Below are 20840 nucleotides of genomic sequence, written 5' to 3'. Positions count from 1 at the left end.
ATGTCCCAAACAGTCAAAAGATTATTGATATTTCAAATATGGCAAGCTTTGCAACCTCTTTTTGTAAATTTCAGGTGGTAGCTGCTTTGAGTTTAGATGATATGATAAACTAGGACTTTGAGTAAAGAGCCCAAGAAAGAGGAAGTAAGTTGCATGCTAGTTGACTAAATTTGTTGACTTAGATGTATTGGGTAACAAGGCAAGAAGTTGAAGGCAGCAGCCAGTCCTTGTGGCTGTGATATTTCTTTAATCATCTGGACAGTGAGATAGTTAAGAATAGTTTGCTGCACTACGTTATGGAGAAAAGTTTGATTCATACATGGCACTAAGCCATGAATTGTTGATTATGCCATACTAAACTGTAATTTCAAACCATATTGCTTGTATCTGCATGATTTTATTTAATAATTTAAAATAAATCTCTGAAATTACACAATTCATTGAAATATATATCCTGTGGTCTGGGTTCATATAATACACTAGATTAAAATGTAGTTGACTCATTTTGCTTGCATATTAGTCTAGTGAATATTCAGTAAATTTTATCTGCATGGTCTCTTTGGCTGATATATTACTGCATGCTGTGGTGAAGCATTATGTATAATAGAAATGAACAGAAGAAATAGTTTACCCAAATCAGATAATTAATCAGATTAAGGATAAATAGGAGTTACAAGCATGATTTGAAAGACTGATTATCCTGGAGTCTCATGTATTTTTCTCTTGTCAGGAAACCAGGTGCACAGAAATTCTTATTGGACACTGATCAAAAAAGAATGCCCACAATAGTGTTTCTTGGAAAGTCAAGTGGTCCACATCTCACAATATTTTAGTTAGCTAAACCAGATAATTGAAATGAAAAATAGTTTTAGATTATAGTTAAGGCATCTTACATTTTAATAGTTTAAAGGAAGTATTGTCTTCTTAGTTTATTGGGGGGGGGCATAGTTCCAGATGTCATCAGAATTTAGACTAATGGCTAGCTTATGTTAAGCACTCGTTAATCTTACTGGAAAACAGTAGAAAGTAGAGATAAAAAAGGAAAATAGGAAGGCTTTTGTAAGACAATCTTGTCTGTGTTTTGCTTTTTATTTTCTCCTCAAGGACATATGAAACTAGAGGCATCAAAAAAAGGGAAAATATCAGTTTGCTTACAACCCCCCCCCCCAGCCAGGCTCCCCATGCACTTGGGGTTTTTTTTAGAGAAAAGGGGGAACAGCAGAGTGTTTAAATTACTTTTTTAAACAAACAAATGATGCAGGGCAATGATGTTACATGAGGGGGGGAGCATGATAAATATACAGTCTCTTTGCAGAGCCTTTAAGGAGAATTAACATTATTTTTAAAATGAGTTAAATTTATTAGTGGCTTAATGCAACAGCTTTTTTAGATTCCTACTGAAAATTGGTGGGAATCTTACACTTTCAATTTTTGTTGAAATATCAGTTTTGCTGAATTTTTGAAGTGAAGCCTTGGAGGCCTTGCAGGGACCAAGAGTAGAAAGTTGTTTAATGTACTATATATACAGGTTGTCTTAGCTTACTAATAGTATTTGGGACTGGGAACTCTGTCGCTAAGTGACACTGTTATAAGACATGGTGTCACGTGACCATGTGAATATACATGGCAATTCTGGCAGTTCCAGTTTCCATCATTAGGTGAATCCTGCAGAAATGCATCATTCTGTGGTTATGTGATCATAATGTGCGATCTCCTGCAAAGTTCCTTGACTTTGCTTGTTGAAAACCAGCAGTGAAGATCACAAATGTCATGGGACAGTACAACATTATGATTGTACTCCGGTTGCTAAATGGGGATGCAGTGATGGCTGCATCTATAAGGACCCATTGTATAACCCCTTGTTCAGCACCACTGTAACTGAACAGTCACTGAATGAGTGGACATTAAGTAAGGATTACTTGTAATATATAGATGACTTATTTTGTTCCCAGTGGCAAAGGAGAACATGCAGAAAGTTGGAAAATACATTTTAATAAAAAATATTAACTCTTCATATAGTTTACCTGATTTTTTCAGTCTTCATGCAGAATGAGACAAGTGTTTCATTAAAGAGAGGTTGTACTTAAAATATCAGAATTTATGTCATGAACATTTGGTTTATCATAGAATTATAGAAATTAATACACAAAAGCTAACAAGAAAAAACATTTAATATGAGAGCTGTATTGTTCATTTATAATGACAGAAGAAAAAAACCCTAAGATATTACAAGAAACATACTATTACTCCCCTAACACAGGCAGATTCAACAGTTACAGTAATGAATACCAACTTCCTCCCAATATTTACTTCAGAAGAACAGCAGATTAAAGAAACATTGTAGAACAGCTCAATGGTAGAGGATATGTGTGATGCAGAAGATTCCAGATGTAATCCTTGATAATGCAGAGAATATAGGCATCTGCCTATTGATACATGAGTAAACATAATGTTGAAAAGACAGATTTTGCAAACCTTGAGAAGGAAGCAGAGCAATTTGGATAAGCTTATTTGAAACTATATTCCAAACTGAAATCTTGTGGATGTTCAAGCAAATAACCCAAAGTGTTGGACAAGGCTGAAATGGAAAACTTATAATAAAAATGCCAGCAAAAAGGTTGGGGACTGCTTCTCTATGAAACAAAGGAGAGATTAAGGTTTGCTGAAATCCAGAAGCCTGTGAGCAAAATTAGGTAGACCAGACGAAGAAATCAACTCCATAGGCTAAATTACTTTTATTGAAATTGGCTACAATAATAGAATCTTGCAAGTCTTGATTGTACCTGTAGCTCATCCCCTTTTTATACATTAACCAATGAGGGAAATATCTGAATCAATTCTGAATGTTATTGGTTTGTTGTGAACTTAAAATATGTTTCATCCCTCATTGCACTAGCAACAATCTTGCATATCTCTGTCAAGGTCATCTCCCTTACTTTCTATAAAGCCAGGAAATAGAATCCAGTTAGATTTCCCATCAATGGAAGATGACTTGCCTACAAACTCTGCAGTTTCAGTTTTGCAAATGGAAACATTGCCTTTGCAATTATTCTAAATGCATCACTCATTTGCCAAACACAGATGATAGTGGGAGATCAGGAAGGTGGGGAGATTTTTTTGAGCAAAGACCCAACATTGAGGTGCCCTCTCTTCCATTAGTGTTTTTTTTTCCTACAGAAACATTCCATTCTTAACAAAGCTACTTATATTCATTGACAGGCTTTGTTCTGGATTGCCATGTACCTCAAAGGATTGCATATGCTAGTTGCTATGGTAGCCCAGTCTAACTGTTCTCAACAATCCTTGGGTGGCTAATAGGATGAATGCGTGTGTATCTAAAAAGAAACTCATTTGCAAAAAGCAGCCACACAATAACTTTCTTCCACCAACATAGCTTAAGCTTCTCTGAAAGAACATTCATTTAACAGATGTGTAGGAGACATATCTGAATAAATGTTGCAAACTACCTAAATTATAGTAGAATCTTTTCAGTTAATTTCTCTTCCCATTGCAGCTTGCTTTCCCAATTCTTTCCCGTTCTTTTTTACTTGTTATATACCTGCCTATATGCCAGGTAAGGCAGATATATATATTTCAAACATGTTGCCCTCCTGATGTTTTTGTAATTGTAGTGTTGAGTCAGAGAAGAAAAATAGTGAATGAGAAAAGTTCAATTGTTCCATTGAGAGAGAAAGGGGCGGGGCTGGGGGAGATTTCGTGCATAAGGCTTTGGCACTGTTGTGTTTGTTTCCTGCTTTGGAAGGGATTGGAGCTGGAATTCAAAAAAGAAGGTAAGGCCTGGGCTGAAGAACAAGCAGAATATATTTTCGTTTTAATCACTGATATATTCTATCACTAATAATCTAACTTGGCAGGAAGAAGCTTGGAGGGACAGGCCCAAAGGTGGTGCCAGAGGACCATTGTTTAGCATCTGTTCAGCTATATGGAATATTTTGCTTTTGTTTTCACTTCCCTTTTTTGGACTTTCGCTGTATTCAAAGTTTTTAGTCTGCTCGCTTGAAATACATACTTAGAAAATCTTTTTGTTGGCATGTTTTCTAATCTGAATGTTTTAAGACTGTTGGAGATATGAGATTGTTTTGTAAATTTACTGTTCTATAATCACTTCCAATGTTCACTTCAAAGGAACTGCAGGATATAATAAGTTTAAAGAAATCTTATTATAGAACAGCTCAGTGATAGAGGATATAATTCGCATGCAAGAGATTCCAGATTTGATACTTGGTACCTCTAGATTTTCAGCCATCTTATGACTGGAAAAGATTTGTCATGCTTGAAATGCTAAAGATGCTTTCTCTATTCTGGTACTCTTTCAATGTATTGCTCCTAAATATTCAGAGAGATCTATGGTTTTCAATGTTCATATTTAGATTCATATATTGTTCCAAGTTACAAATGATAAAACTTCATTGCAAGTTAACATTTATTATTTATTTGTTATATTTGTTTGCTAATAGGGCTATTCTAGGTGGCTTACAATAACATAATGGATGAGCCATCTAATTGAGCACCCTCCTCTCTCTTTTTTCATTATTAAATTTGGTATGAAGTGAGGTAGTCACACAAACTGGAGATTGTGGTAAAATAGCATTTAACTCATCAGATTTAAACAGAAGCAGATAGGGCATTATTATAGTATTGGTATCAAATGAAGACGAGATGAACTAGACATGCAAAACAATATTTGGATTTGGACCTAGAGGCATTGCGTAAGAATGTTGTAGATGAGATGAGAAAAAAGGAAAAGAAAGTGTATTAAACTCAACTCTGAGAATAATGTTTGAATTCAAAAATTGAATGGTATTTAAATACTTGCACCTTATTTTAAATTGTTTTTGTTACCAAATTTTATTATATACGTGTATGTGTTTGTAGGAGTGTATGATGTATATACTCACACACACAGATACACATGCAGAGAGAGAGAGAATTAGAAATTATGGTTAGTAGTTTTTCTTAATGCATCTGTACATTAGTAAAGCTTGTTCCTTAGAATTAATTGATAAATTAAAGTATCTGACTAATGCAGAATGATAGATTTTCCCAGTATTCCTAAATTATAGGAAGATATTTTTTTTAATTCACCTGCGAATAAAACCTTAAATGAAAGATATTGCTAATTCATTTTCATATAGTCTCAAATAAAACCAGTACATCATACATTGCTCGCTGCTTGATATACATACATATATACATATAAAGCCATCTATCTAATTTTATAGTTATATAACTGTAAAAAGCAGTGGCTTTTATTCTTTTGCACATTACATAATAAACATTGAAACAACAAAAGGTGGCTGAATATACAGTACATACAGTATATCAAATGTTTAGATATATTAAGAGCCAAGGTGGCGCAGTGGTTAAATGCAGCACTGCAGGCTACTGCTAGATCAGCAGTTCAGCGGTTCAAATCTCACCGGCTCAGGGTTGACTCAGCCTTCCATCCTTCCGAGGTGGGTAAAATGAGGACCCAGATTGTTGGGGGCAATATGCTGACTCTCTGTAAAACCGCTTAGAGAGGCCTGAAAGGCCTATGAAGCGGTATATAAGTCTACTGCTATTAAGGAGAGATTAATAGCAAAGCTATTAATTGAACAGTATTTTGCCCAGCTATATCTGTAACAATAAGCATCTGGATAAAGGATATGTATCCTATAATTCGACCAGCAAAATCAATGTAAAAGTAATTCAGTTTGAAATAAGATATAATTTTACCCAGTAGTTCTACAAAGACCATGATAGGATTATTGACAGTGTCTTCTCCCCATATTAGTGATGTGCAGAAGGTGGTCAGGGATCTTGTGATAGTCTCAGGATAACCTATAACAACTATATGCTGACACACAGAACACAAGGGTAATATGTGCATTACTGTGGTGCATCAACCTTGAAATTGTTGTATTCTGAGACACCATACAAACCAAACAGTGTTTTAGACCAAAAATAATCATGCAGAGAGACAATTTTTAATTTTTGTAATATACTGTATGTGGGCTTAGGTTTCTCTAGTCAAGCACATGGATAAAGAACTTTGTTTCTGGATATTTGAGGCTGTAGATTTTTTTACTTTTATTTGCCAGTGACTGTATGTGCAGGGTAGAACTGTACATATCTGAAAAACACCATTTGCCTATTTGTAGTATACAGAACTTAAGCAGTCAGGAAAAGCAAAAAGGGGAGATATAAGCTTGATGTAATTGTTATTTATGGTCAACATTGCAATGAGGATAGATAGGTCCTTCACCTTGTTCTTGTTTGATGGACCATTAGGTTTCCTCTTTAGAATCAGGCATGGGAAGAATGATGAACAAATGGTTCTCATCAACCTCAGTAGATGATACTCAATCTTGGATGCTCTGAGTTGAATGAGTGAGTGACTGAGAGGTAATACTGCCCCTCAGAAAGTGGTCCGGTTTCCACCCTGATCATATCCTCCATTACTAATTTTGATATCTGCTTTTTGCGTATTTTTCATCTGTGGTAAAGGGAGGGGGACGTGGTGGTCAAGCAGTTAAGACATTGGATTTGTCAACTGTTCACATAGATACCGAACCGGCAGCAAAGGTAAGTGGATTTCACCCCTGCCTCCAAGTAGCAGGTACTGAGAAATAAACCTGGCAAGACGATGTCTACTGGATGAGTCAGAAGTCGACAGTTGTGATAAAAATGGATGACTTGTTCTTGGTACTTGGGAGAAGATTTGAGAAAAACCATCCACTCAGCACTTAATATGGGGTATACAGGCTTACTTTGGGGTACATAACTACTGTGATGAGAATGAGCCCAAAGAGTAATATGTGTGAGAATATATTGGCCTGATGATTCTTTTCCCAATATTAACAACAGCAAGATTTTATAAACCTTTAAGAAGGGCATTAAGTTTTTGAAAATGATTAAAGGGGTCTCTGATTCTACCTCTATTCTTAAGTGCTCCACAGGAGTATCCTGTGGAAGAACAAAGAATTTTCCTAAGAAAATTATTTTGAGCTATTTCTAAGTGAGTAACCCTTTGTTATTTCATACTCAACCCCTTGTTCCATACAGAAGTTGTGTGTTACTCTGAATAAAAGTGAGAGGCTATTAACTCATACCTTTCAGAAAAAGGAAGGAAGGAAGGAAGGAAAGAGAAAGAAAGAAAGAAAGAAAGAAAGAAAGAAAGAAAGAGAAAAAAGCAAATGACCCCCTTGTTCTAAGACAAGCAATGAAGATGTGCTTTCCAAGTTGAAGACTCCTGGAATGAAACAGCAGATATTCAGAAGTCCCTATCCTCTGTTTTGCATTTCACGGTGATTAGGTATCATTTTGATCTCAGCACAATATAAGAATATCATATCATTGGGAAATATGTGTGAACCAAGTTGACATATGGAGGAGCAGTTTAATCAAAAGTGAATTGCAATCCCCGAAGTCAAAAAAACCCTCTGTGGTTCATCCGTTTGATATATCTGTAAAGGCAGTTGATTCAGATGGAAATTGTTATGGTATCAAGCATTTTAAAATGTTTTTGCTTTATAATATATTTACAAAAGCAAAATAAAAAATAGTTGTTTACATTCCGCATTTCTTAGTGAAAATATATTGTGTATACTAAATCTGGGTCATCTTAATTAGTTTCCTTTGTTATTTCAGCTCTAGTTGCTATTACAAACAAATTAATCAAATTTCTTTGGTGAAGTGAATATTGATAGAAATCCATTGTGATAGTTCCCTTCAGCAGCAGACGAGATTTCTAGTTAGAAAAGCCAGCGGTTCTTCTCTTTCTGTCTTGGATAACTTATTGGGAAAATGAATATTTGCTTGAAAAATATATTTTACATGGTCCTGTGTTTCATATTGAACCAATTAGGTTTAGTAGTTAAGGCAGTGGGCTGAAAACTGGGAGACTGTGAATCCTAGTCCTTTTAGACACAAAGCCAGCTGGGTGACTTTGGGCCAGCCATTCACTCTTGGTCATAAAAATGAGGCAATGGCAAACCACTTCTGAAAAACTTTTCTAAAACAACTCCAGGCAGTCATGGACTTGATGGCACATACGCCCTACATGCTTCACACTAGTAACTTGTTGTTATTTATATTAGTTAAGTTACCATATTACAACATTTTTGCACTTAACACGATGGTTACAGTTTTATTTTCTACTTCAAGGTAAATTATAATTTAGCAAAGATGACTGAATTTGGAATTTGCTATAGTGTATATTTCTAAAAGAACCTGTTGCATTTTTAGAGTATATATATTATACAGTGAATATTTGAAGTTGATATGATATCCATTTTTTCAAGGGTAGAAATACCTTACATTCCAAGTTGATGGTTTGACATTTCAGCTTCCATTCTTATAAACCTTTGGCAGTTTTTAGCTGTGCTATATACAGCATATGTGTGGGAGCCTAAAAGTTTCAGATTCCTGAGGGAAACAAAAGTTGCTGTGCTGTAGTTTCACGTTAGCCTTTGTTCTTCATGTATGATTTAGGATTTAGATCTATAAATATTTTATATAAATAGAATAAAACTGGTGTAATTTAAAATGTTCAGTTGAAAATACTTGTTTTTGTGGTTTGATTACTTTTTAAAAAATTGAGAAAATCAAAAAATACCAATCAAAAGTCAGTATGTATGTTATTGATTTTAAAAAAAGGCCTTAGATTGTGTTAACCAAGTCAAAGAGTGCAGTGTGCTCAGAAAAATGGGAATCCTGAAATTGGATCATGTGATGGGACACTGCAGTGGCTGGAACTTAAAGGATGGGTCATAACTATCATTCATTCAATGCCACTATAACTTGGAACAATCTCTCAACCAGGGGTGAAATGCTACTGGTTCACCCAAACCAGTAATTAAAAAATGCTACTGGTTTGGGCAAACTGGTATTTCCGACGATCAGCTGTGACGCATGATTTATATTACCGTATTTTTCAGCGTATAAGAAGCACTTTTTCCCTCAAAAAAGAGGCTAAAAATCTGGCTGCGTCTTATATACTGAATACAGCATTTTTTGCCTTCCAAAAGCCCGCCCCCTTTACCAAAATGGCCATGCATAGCCTTTAGGAGGCTTTCAGAGTGATCCTGGGGGCTGGGGATGGCAGAAACAAGTGAAAAACGGGTCTTTTTTTGCTCAATTTTGCCCTCCCACCCCCCAGGAGCATTCTATGAGCCTCCTAAAGGCTATGCATGCCTTTTTTTGACAATAAAATGGGTCTGTTTTCACGAAAAATGATCGCTGATACTTACCTGAATGTCAATTCTAATGATGAGAGCAGGAGGTGCTACTGTCAGGCTATCGTCAATCCTGATTGGTCCATAGACTGAGAGAAATTGTTGCAGCCACACCTCTGCTCCTTCTGCAAAATTCCTCTCAGTCTATGGTCCAAATAGACTGATTTTTTCTTAGCTCGTGTGAGATTACCTTTCCAAGAGTGTTAGAATTAATAATTTGACTAATTGGCTTCTTACTACATTACTTTAAATTCATCTTCAAAATTTGCCATTGCTTGTTGCTGCATACGAAGGGGGCAGTGGGCATTGTAGCAACCTCGCTGAAGCGTCGGATCGCTGGCAGGCTCGGATCTGGCAGACCTGCTCTTCGTGCTTAGGAGAGTGAGGTAAGCGGAGACTGGCTTCTATTTAACTGAACGGCTCGCGCGGCTGTGGTCCCGTATAGCAGGAAAAACGCTCTTTTAAAGTCACAGATTGACGGGCGCTTTTTTCTCTCCTTCCCTTGCAGCAAGCCGTTTAGCCACTTCTCCACCTTGTCACAGCGCTCCGTGAGCCATTTGAGGAGCCGTTTCTGGCTTCTCAACCTGCCATTGGCCAACAATTGCTAGCTGCCTTGCTAGCTGCCTTGGAGAGCCGCACGGTTTCCCGCCTTGCTAATTTAGCGTGGAGAACTGTTTTTTTGACTGACGGGTGGCCATTTTGAGATGGATTTAGGTCTGGTAGCCATTTTATTGCACCACGAGGCTCGGTTTCAGTCAGAATTTAATTGACTTTCGCATCTGACTGCATTATTTCTGGCAGCCCTAACTATTAAGTGACAAGGGATAATAGTTAGAAGAGGAAGGAGAGTCCCACAGAGCGGTTCCGCACCGCGAGGATGCCTAATCAACGTCACTGTAATGGCGGCCAGAGCTGAGGGACTCCAGGTGGCCTAGGAGACTGAACAACCATCTCCCAGATCTACACATAAGAGCAAGACAACAAAATTCACAGCTGACAAACGTCCTTCCAGGGCTATGCTGAGAGATGAACTAAGAAGACAGCAGGCCCTGGAGAAACGTGTAGCCAGAGCTGAACTCCTGCTCCAGATTCAGGAGCAATGCAATTCTAGGTCCCACTCCAGGGTTTCCAGCCCAGGGTCTTCACAGGCTTCCTCTCCTGTTAGGGTTTGTGGAAGTTGTAGGATGGATGTCTCCCCTTCCCCTTCGGTCTCCCCAACAGCTATAAGGGGGGTGATGGGGGACCTTCTAGAAGTTTCCTCACACAACTTTCTAGGTCCGCATCCTACATTGGCACCCCAATCCGAACTTCTGATAGGGGAGGGACTGGAGGAGGATTATGAGGAGCTACAGGGTTTACCACCCAATATTCAAAGGTTGATCGCTTTGGCAATCTCCCATGGCATATCTGGCATGAAACATCAGTCCAAACAACAGCAGGCATCAATCAGACCTCAAGCCTCTTCTCAAGCCTGATCACATTCTAAGCCTCAGCCTCAGGTTTCTTCGGCAGAGGTTCTTCCATTGAAAGAGGGTGAAAGGTCTGGGCCTCCCTCCTTAGCCAGTGAACGCTCGGTCACAGGAGAGGAACCCACATGGGGTTTAGTAACGTCAGATGATGAGGATTCGGGGAATCCAAATACCCCGGCCTTTGCTGGTCTATTCCAACCTTCCCTGTTCAAGCAGTTGTTGACCAAGGCAACGCGGAAGCTTCCGCCTCGGCCACTAAGAAAGATTTGACCCAGTCTGTTCTCTAAAACCGCCTTAGATAAGGAGGAAGTTCCAGTTCTCCCCCTTTTCCTTGAGGTAGTTTAGAGTCAGTGGTCCAAGGTACCTTCCCAAATCCTGGGGCAAATGACAGATAGCAATAGCAATAGCAGTAGACTTATATACCGCTTCATAGGGCTTTCAGCCCTCTCTAAGCGGTTTACAGAGAGTCAGCATATTGCCCCCAACAATCCGGGTCCTCATTTTACCCACCTCGGAAGGATGGAAGGCTGAGTCAACCCTGAGCCGGTGAGATTTGAACCGCTGAACTGCTGATCTAGCAGTAGCCTGCAGTGCTGCATTTAACCACTGCGCCACCTCGGCTCCTGTTGTTTTTACAACCTGGATCAAACCTTTTCCCAGGCACTGCAGGTACCTACCGTTGACACCCCCATCACGGCCTTGTCATTTTTGGCCGCGGCCTTGTCATTTTTGGCCGCGGTGGTGGCAGGAGACATGGCAGACAAGCTGAAACCTGAGGACAAGAAAGCAGAACTCATTTTGAGAAAAGGGTTTCAGGTTTCAGCTTGGTCCATTAAGGCGGCTGCCGCTGCCTCTTTCTTTAATAGGACAACGTTATTATGGCTTCAATAGTTGCAGGAGCGTACTTCCCCTGAGGACACCCGCGCTTTGAAGGATCTCAGTAAGATCATTGCGGCAACCCAATATTCTGCGGATGCCACATTTGACTCTGTTAAATTTGCTTCTCGTGCACTATCTGCCTCTGTAGCATCCAGACGCCTCCTGTGGCTGAAGAACTGGCAGGTTGCTAACAAATCAAAGTTTCACGTTACATCTGCACCGTATGCGGGCGGAAAACACTTTGGCGAGTCCTTGGATCCGATTTTGGTCAAGAACAAGGACAAAAAAAAGTATTTCCATCTACGACCAAACTCCAGGAGAACCGTCTTGCTCCCTAACCGGAAACGTCCTTTCTTCCGTCCCAAAGAATCCGAATTCCAGCAGAGCAGGTATTATGGATCCAGGGGGGAACAGGTTCCACTCTAGGAATTACTTACAGGATAGGAACAGAGGCCAGGGTCAGTTTAGGTGGCCTTTTTATGGGGGAGGTGGTTGTGCTTTCCGCAGAGGGAAGTGCGTCTAATCCCGCACTTCCTATAGGCGGCCGCCTGTTTCATTTTGCACCACAATGGGAATGCATAACGACAGATGTGTGGGTCCTTGCCACTGTGCAGCAGTGTCTCAGACTGCAGTTTCTCCCCCCCCCCCCCGAATCTCTTGAGATCCTTCCCCTCCTCCCGAAATCCGGTAAAACATGATCTGGTAAGGCTCGCAATTGATCACTTACTAGAAATTCAAGCAATAGTTTCCCTTACAGGAGCAAGGACAGGGTTTTTATTCAAACTGTTCATAGTCCCTAAGAGTTTGGGGGAGGGGAGCGATCTTAGATCTGAAGCGTCTGAATAGGTATATTGTCTACTGTCTCTTTAAAATGGCTTCTCTACAGTCCATATTGCAGGGTGATTTCATGGCATCTATAGACCTCACTGAGGCATATTTACATATCCTTATCTTACTGGGCCACCGTAGATATCTCCAGTTCGCACAGGAGGGATTCCATTACCAACTTACCATTTGGTCTGTCCTCTGCACCTAGATCATTTACCAAGGTCTTGACTGCGATTGCAGCCTATCTCCGGTCCATCCCAATTTGTTTACAATTTTACCTGGATGATGTCCTAGTTCAGGCCCATTCTTACGAACAAGCTGTCACAGACTTCCAATCCACCATACACACCCTCCAGCTGGTGGGGTTTTTGGTCAACTTCGCTAAGAGTCACCTCACTCCCTCCACAAGGTTATTACACTTAGGAGCAGTAATTGACTCCAGGGAAGGAGTGGTTTTTCTGTTGCAAGAACGTAGATCTAAATTACAACAGTTAATACAGAAGGTGATAGGCGGGTGGTGCCTGTCTTAGAACTTTCCCGTCTTTTAGGTACTATGATATCTTGCATAGGAATAGTCCCCTGGGCACATTTTCATGCCAGAACTTTACAATGGGCCTTAGTCCCGTATCAAAGAGAGATGATGAGCAACTCACCTTTGGCTATTCCAGTGTCTCTGCAGGTCCTCCTGTCACTCCAGTGGTGGCTATCCACAGCACTCAACCAGGGGTCACAGTTCAGAGAGCTGACAAGGGTAACCGTGGCTACAGATGCAAGTCTTTATGGCTGGGGCGTTGATGGGGTCAAAGATGACGCAGGGACGATGGTCAACCACAAATCTGCGTCACAACATAAACTATTTGGAGCTCGAGGTGGCATGACTAGCCTTACGTCACTTCCAAAGAGACTTGCAGCATAAGCACGTGTTACTTCTTACCGACAACATAGCCACGAAGGCTCATGTGAACAAACAGGGCGGGACTCATTCCAAAGCTCTGTGGACAGAGGCACGCATGCTGATTTCTTGGGTGGAGACACATGTGATCTCGATCACTGCGGACCATATTTCTGGGACTGCCAATCACCAGGCGGATTGGCTCAGCCAGGCCACAGTGGACCATGAGGAGTGGCAGCTCCATCCAGGCATTTTCCAACTCATCTGTTGCAGGTTCGGGACACCTATACTCGATCTGTTTGTGAGCCCAGCAAATGCACAATTGCTGAGATTTGGGACCAGATTTCAGATGCGAGGTGCCGAGGACACAGACGCTCTGAGATACCCGTGGCCGCGGAGCCTTCTATATGCTTTCCCACCACTTCCTCTCCTTCCGGGGACCATCAGGCGGGTGGTATCAGAGAGGGCGGAGATAATCTTGTTAGCACCAGATTCGCCCAGGAGACAGTGGTATGCGGATCTCATCCAACTGTCAGTGTCGCCTCCTTGGAGGATTCCCAGGGAGGAGATTCTATAAGCCTCCTAAAGGCTATGCATGCCTTTTTATTTGGGACAAAAAACGGGCCTGTTTTCACAAAAAAAGAGGGCGTTTTTGGGAGGTCTGCAGAGTACAATAACTTTTTTTTTAATTTGCCTCTTCAAAATCTTGGTACGTCTTATACTCCAGTGCATCTTATACTCCCAAAATATGGTAATATAAATCATGTGGCACAGCGGATTATCCACTCCATTTGCTGTTCTACTTACCTTTCAGTTGCGCTCGGTAGCAGGCTCCGCCCATCCACTTGGACGTAATGACGTCCATTTTTGATGCTCTGCCCATGCGCTCACATTTGCAAACCGGTAGCAAAGGTAAGTAGATTTCACCCCTGCCCTGAACGAATGGTAATTAATCAAAGGGTATCTTTATAAACCCATTGGAAAATACCCTGATTTGAGAAAGAGTGAAGGCAAAAGGAGAAGAGGATGGCAGAGGATGAGATGATTAGCTAGTGTCATTGACATAATGAACATGAATTTGGGCAGACTCCAGGAGATTGAGGGCCTGATGTGCTAAGATCCATGGGATCGCAAAGAGTTGGACATGATTTACTGACTGAACAACAGCAACCTGTATAAACCTTATAATTAGGTTTAGTCCAGCACATTGCATAAAATATGGTGGGTTAATTTAAGTTGTCTAATCAGAATCTACTGTCCTATATAGTACTTAACTGTATTGCCCAAACCTTTGCCAATATGATGGTAACCTTTTGTCTTGTTTCTCCTAGACAAGAATTATTGCATTCCTTGAATCTGTCTGCTTTTAACTTCATTAAAACATTTTAAAGTAAATCACTGTATAATCATTGTCTGAATAAAATATATTTTTCAGTTTTCCAGACCAAAATAATTCATGAGAAAAATATGTGTACTCTAAAAACACAGATAAAATGGCTACAGGCTTATGTACAATTAACTATGACTAGAAGCTTTTGCTCCTAGTGACTGTGTAAGACTTCAAATGGGACTGTATGGTTCAAAATTGAGTTGACTCCCAATAGTTATAACCCTTTCTAAACCACATGCTCTTAGTCTTGAGCCGAGGTGGCGCAGTGGTTAGAGTGCAGTACTGCAGGCCACTTCAGCTGACTGCTATCTGCAGTTCAGCGGTTCAAATCTCACCGGCTCAAGGTTGACTCAGCCTTCTGTCCTTCCGAGGTGGGTGAAATGAGGACCCGGATTGTTGGGGGCAATATGCTGACTCTGTAAACCGCTTAGAGAGGGCTGAAAGCCCTATGAAGCGGTATATAAGTCTAACTGCTATTGCTATTGCTATCTTTTGCTTTGCATGAACCAGAGGCTATGATAGCTGATATTTATGGGGACTGTAATCATCATAGATCAGAATGCATCTGTGGAAAAATCTATTGAAACCTTTAAATTAATCTATAATGTGATATAAACATGCATACAGATCCGATGATTTTGGGGTAGATAAGAAAATGAATGGGTGTCTGATTGCCATTGGAAAAGAAGAAATTAAGTATTGTCAATTGAACTCCTACTATAAAATCCATATAGTATACATGTTAGTGTCAATTTACAAATCTGGTTATCAATTAAATCTGGAAGGACTGTTATAATATTTTTATCATTTCAATGCTTTATTCTCAGCCATCTATACTTAAGTGGAAACAGCTTTGCAATTCAAAACATATTATGAGCATTGTTCCTATATTTTAGCAAGGTATCCTTCCTAAGATGGGTAGCATAGTTCTTCTATTTGAAATTGTCTCCAAAATTATTCAGTTAGCTGGTAATGTTTCCCAAACCATTGCCTTCCTGATATTTTGGATTCCATTGATAAAAGTTTCTTGCTACTGGCCTTCTGGCTGCAGCTGATGGAAAGTGAAGCACAAAACATACTGTATTTAGTTTTCAAATATGTATCCACATGCTCCTGGCAAAGCCAGCCCTTGCATTTTATATTATTGCATAATAATAAAATGATATAAAACAAATAGACCCATCGTAGATAAATAATATGCAAAAAACCTAATCAGTCAATAAATAAGAATAAAAGTAATCATATAACAATTAAAACAGCTATTAATAAAAGGATAAAAGTAGTTTGGGGAACACTATAAAATATTTCGGATTACATTTTGAAGGTACTGCAAGGGGAAAAGAAATTTTTTGTGGATGCCTTTCTTTTAGAAGATGGATTCTGCTTTCTGAAAGAAAGGCAGATCCCATAGATGTCAGTCTCTACAAGTAGCATCTCTTCTACTTTGTGTCCCTTACTATTTTATTCCTCCTCCATATTGATTTTTAGGGCAATAAAAATTATAGTTACATTTTATTCTCTGTACCTCTGTTCAAAAGCAGGAGGGAAAATAAAAGGGAGGAAGGACAAAAGACTTTCATGGAACCCTTCCAGGATGTTGGGGGATCAGCAGGTGCCCAGTGGTGGCATTTGCGTACAACTTTCTCCAGCTCCTTAAGCCAAACATCTCTTTTTCAAGGCCGAAAGGTGGCTTCAAGGAATTGGCCAAAATTATGTGAGCATAGAGCTCCTAATCCCATACTCAAAGTACCTATTAATTCAAAATGCTGTATGCTAAATGCTATGCTCTGTCTAGAGGCTGGATAGGTTTTATAGTCTTCCCAATGTCTTATGTGTGGACCATCTACAGAATCTGATACCAGAGGCAAAGAATTCATTGACCTCTACTGGCATCAAATACTTCTACATTGTAGAATGCCCTCCCCGTAAACATTTTCTGTGCCTGCTGAACTCTTCACTTCAAAAAGTTGGACGATTCTAATAGTGCTGCTATTATTGTTTTAATATTTGGGGAAATGGATTATTATGTTAGTCATTGGTGTTTGATATTTAATCTTACCTTGAATTTATTTATAATAAATAAAACTAGCATTTGGCCTGATAGTCAAGCATTTCAAGATTTTAGAGTAATTTGTTATGGATACTTTGCCTTCCATTTTTTTCTGTTGATATATTTCTGACACCAGTTGTAACAAAAGCAACTTAAACTGAAACCTCTATGAGCTTGCTGGATGTAATAATTGAATGGATATCTGAACTAATTTACCACTATTTGAGCCAATTTTAGAATAAAATCATGTGGTACTTAGACTTGGACTTGTATGCAAGTGGCCTTTTCCAAATACTATTTAACAGTTTTATTCCCCACTCTGTTTAAGCACAGTTCATAAAAATGCTACTCACTTTTGTAGAAAAATGTTTTTTTTCTAGTATTCTTATATACACATCTTAATTTTCACATGTTTTAGATGAAAGGTGTAACAAGCTACATCAAATCTGATTAGAGAGACCATCATAACTTTATTCACACATTACATTAAGCCATAATAAGATTTGTCTGTTTGGCTTAGTATAATTTTTGAAACCAGCTACATAATGTATGACCAACAAGCTGTGGTTTGTGAATAGCATGATATGTAAAGCCACACAACCCATTAATAGAATGGTCTGGCTAGGCTAGGCTATAACTAAGTTAGGCTATGGCTGCCAAACCATTGTAGTCTTCCTTTAAATCAGTCTCAGGCTCTGTTTATGTCACTTTGGTATAATTTTAAGTGCTTACCCCTTGGAATTAAAGGGAGACTTTAATTAAATATGGATTCCCCCATTGCAATCTTTTATAAATGACAATGTTTCTCCATCTTGGCAACCTTAAGATGCTGGCTGGGGTATTCCGGGAGTCGACACATATTAAAGTTGCCAAAGTTGAGAAACACTGATCTATGATAATTTAACAGATGTATAAAATTTCTTTTTCTTCACATTTCCAAAGAGCTTCATAATATAAGAATCGTTTCTGTTGTTCAACCTCTTGAGTCTGAAGCAATCCAGCTTTAGTATTGCAGTAGTCCTTGTAGTTCAGTTTCTTTTTCTGCACACTTGTTACATTTAGAGGGGTTGTTTTTTGTCAAAATGGAAATTGAGCAGGGGAGGGGCATTACTAGTAGTTGGGTTCCCTTACCACAAGTTCCGTTCTCATGGGTACTCCTTATTTTGTGGTTCATAAAAAAAAGGAAACAACAGCACTGTTGAAATTATTCAGAAGATTCTGTGGACATTTGATGTAGCAACCATTGGTAAGTACAGGGAAAGGACATTTTGCACCATAACCATTTTGAAGTTTGATGCAAATACAGAAGAAAGTGCTTAAAACATTTATTCCCAAGTTACAGCCATGGAAGTAATGGAACTATTGCAAAGATTTAGGGAAATCTGCATGCTAAAATTCGAATTTACCTAGCATTACATAGAGAAAAAAACACAGTTTAAGAAGATTTTAAGGCTTGGCCTAATAGCTATAGTGCAGGGTTTTGTTTATGTCTTATGAAACTTCTTCAAATGTACAAAAATTTGAGGCAGTTTCCCATTTTCAACCAGAGTATCAATAGAACCAGTAGTAAGGGAAACTGCCAGTTAATTTGAAAAACATTTTTTCTTAAATATAAACTTTATTTGGTTTTTAAGAAATATATACAGTATGTGCTCATTTCCATTATGCAACTTTTATATTCGTGGTCTAGATGTCCAAGGTGTAGAAAAATTGTCTGATATTAGGAGAAGGATCAACAATAAATTTCAAGGCACCTTTCTACAAATTCCTATGATTATAGGTAAAGGTTCCCCTCACACATATGTGCTAGTTGTTCCCGAATCTAGGGGGCGGTGCTCATCTCTGTTTCAAAGCCAAAGAGCCAGTGTTGTCTGAAGACATCTCCATGTTCATGTGGCTGGCATGACTAAATGCCGAAGGCGCATGGAGTGCTGTTACCTTCCCACCAAAGGTGGTTCCTATTTTTCTACTTGCATTTTCGAACTGCTAGATTAAACTCACACGTTGGGCAGAGAGACACTTTGCCTCCATAGGGGCAGATTACAACTCGGGGTGGTCAATCACAAGGACGATTGGCTGAGCCAAGCCACCGTGGACCACAGAGAATGGCAGTTGCACCCAGACTTGTTCCAGCAGATCTGCCGGCATTTCAGCACCCCAGTAGTGGATCTTCCTTGTTTTTTCTCCTGCTTCCCTAGCCGAGGTGCAGAGGGGAAAGACGCTCTTCGCAGCAACTGGCCGAGCAGTCTTCTTTATGCCTTCCTTCCCCTTTCCCTCATCCTGGGAACCCTGAGGAAAGTAGAATAGAGAGGGCAGAGATCATCCTCATAGCGCCACACTGGCCTCGGAGGCCCTGGTACGTGGACCTAATCCTGCTGTCTGTCTCCCCCTCACCCGTGGATTCCACAGGAGGAAATTCATCTGTGCCAGGGAGTCTTGATCCACCCGGACCCCTAGTGGCTCCACTTGGCCGCCTGGCACTTGAACGCCAACTATTCCTCGCATGTCATTTCAACCATAGAGGTGGCTCGTCGCCTATTGATGACGTGAATTTATAACTCCACGGGATCAATGTTTGCCAGATGGTGACAATTGGCCAACATAGAGGCCATTATGGCTTCCCCACCACAGGTCCTGGACTTCCTGCAGGACAGTCTGGACAAGGGTCTCTCCCATAATACAGTCAGCCACCAAATAGCGCTCTTCACCGTTCTGGTGGGTGAGGGTCCATTACCCCTATCTAGATTACTGGTCATTAGGTTTCTCAAGGGGGCAGCGAACCTGCATCCGCCTGCCATCCACCGTTTCCCTACGTGGAATTTACCCCTGGTTCTCCAGGCTCTGACAGGACCACCCTTTGAGCCTTTGCACACAGTCAGTCTACAATTTCTAATGCTCAAAGTTGTGTTTCTGATAGCATAACATCACCAAGACGCATCTCTGAGCTGGGGGCTCTGTCCTCCAGAGGGGACCTGTGTGTATTTTAGCCAAAGTTGTTGTCAGGTTGGACCCTACCTTTGTCTCAAAGGTAAACACCACATCCACAGCGCACAAGAGGTCATCTTACCATATTTTTGTTCGGTCCCCTCTCGGGACAGAGAATGACTTTGGCACAGACTGGACGTCCGTCATGCGCTGCACATTTACTTGTGGGGCATGGTGGCTGTTTGCAGGTCTGAGGCTCTATTAGTTTCATTTAAACCAGTGACTCTGGGAGCAAGGGTCACCCCCTCAACTATCGGTCGCTGACTGAGGGCTGCAATCATTAAGGCCTATAAGGCTAGGGGTCGATCACCACCTCAGCTCACTCCACATGCAGTGCTGCCACCACGGCAGCTTGAGCAACTAGGGCTCTCTTCAAGGACATCTGCAGAGTGGCCACTTGGGCAATGTCATCGCCTTTCATTTGCCATTACCGTCTGGGTGCTTTCACATCCGCAGAGACGTCCTTTGGCCGCAGAGTACTCCAACAGGTGGTGGCCAGCCCAACCACGCAGGATTTGGAAAGTATCCCCCTTAGGACAGTAGCTTGGACACGACCCAGTTGTGGCCTCTCCTGAGATGCCCTGGAGAATGAACGTTGGTATCTACCTGAATGTTGCTTCTTAGGGCTTCGCAGGAGGGGCTACATCCCACCCTAGATAGAGACTATAGCAAGTCGGGGTCTGGGATGGCCTGGGTATGTTTCCCTTCTCATTCCAGGTTGACCTTCTATCATGACTTTGTGACAAACTGAAGCTACAGAGGAAGAGGCGTGGCTTCAAGATTGACACTTGATGTTCAGGTAGGTACCAACATTTGTTCCTCTGAGAGAAGGCCTGATGGGAAATCATTCGGTAAGCCCTGTGCCTATTTTTTGTTATCTAAAGCTAGAATCAACAAAATCGGGAATGGGTTGAATATATTGCAATTCGGTTCAGACAGGATGGTATATCATCTTCTAAGTGCATAATAAACTTCTGGTTTCCAAGATAGGCCCTGCAATTAGGACCTTAATTTGAATTTTACATTTACATTAATTAATGCCTGTTCTATATGTATTCCATATAAACCAGGTAGATTGGTGATGGTTGTGAGTTGTTGAGAATTACGC

Source organism: Thamnophis elegans, chromosome 8 (assembly GCF_009769535.1).
Source record: "Thamnophis elegans isolate rThaEle1 chromosome 8, rThaEle1.pri, whole genome shotgun sequence".
NCBI classification, from domain to species: Eukaryota; Metazoa; Chordata; class Lepidosauria; order Squamata; family Colubridae; genus Thamnophis; species Thamnophis elegans.
The sequence above is the reverse complement of the archived record's forward strand: the minus strand, read 5'-3'. Positions refer to the sequence as shown.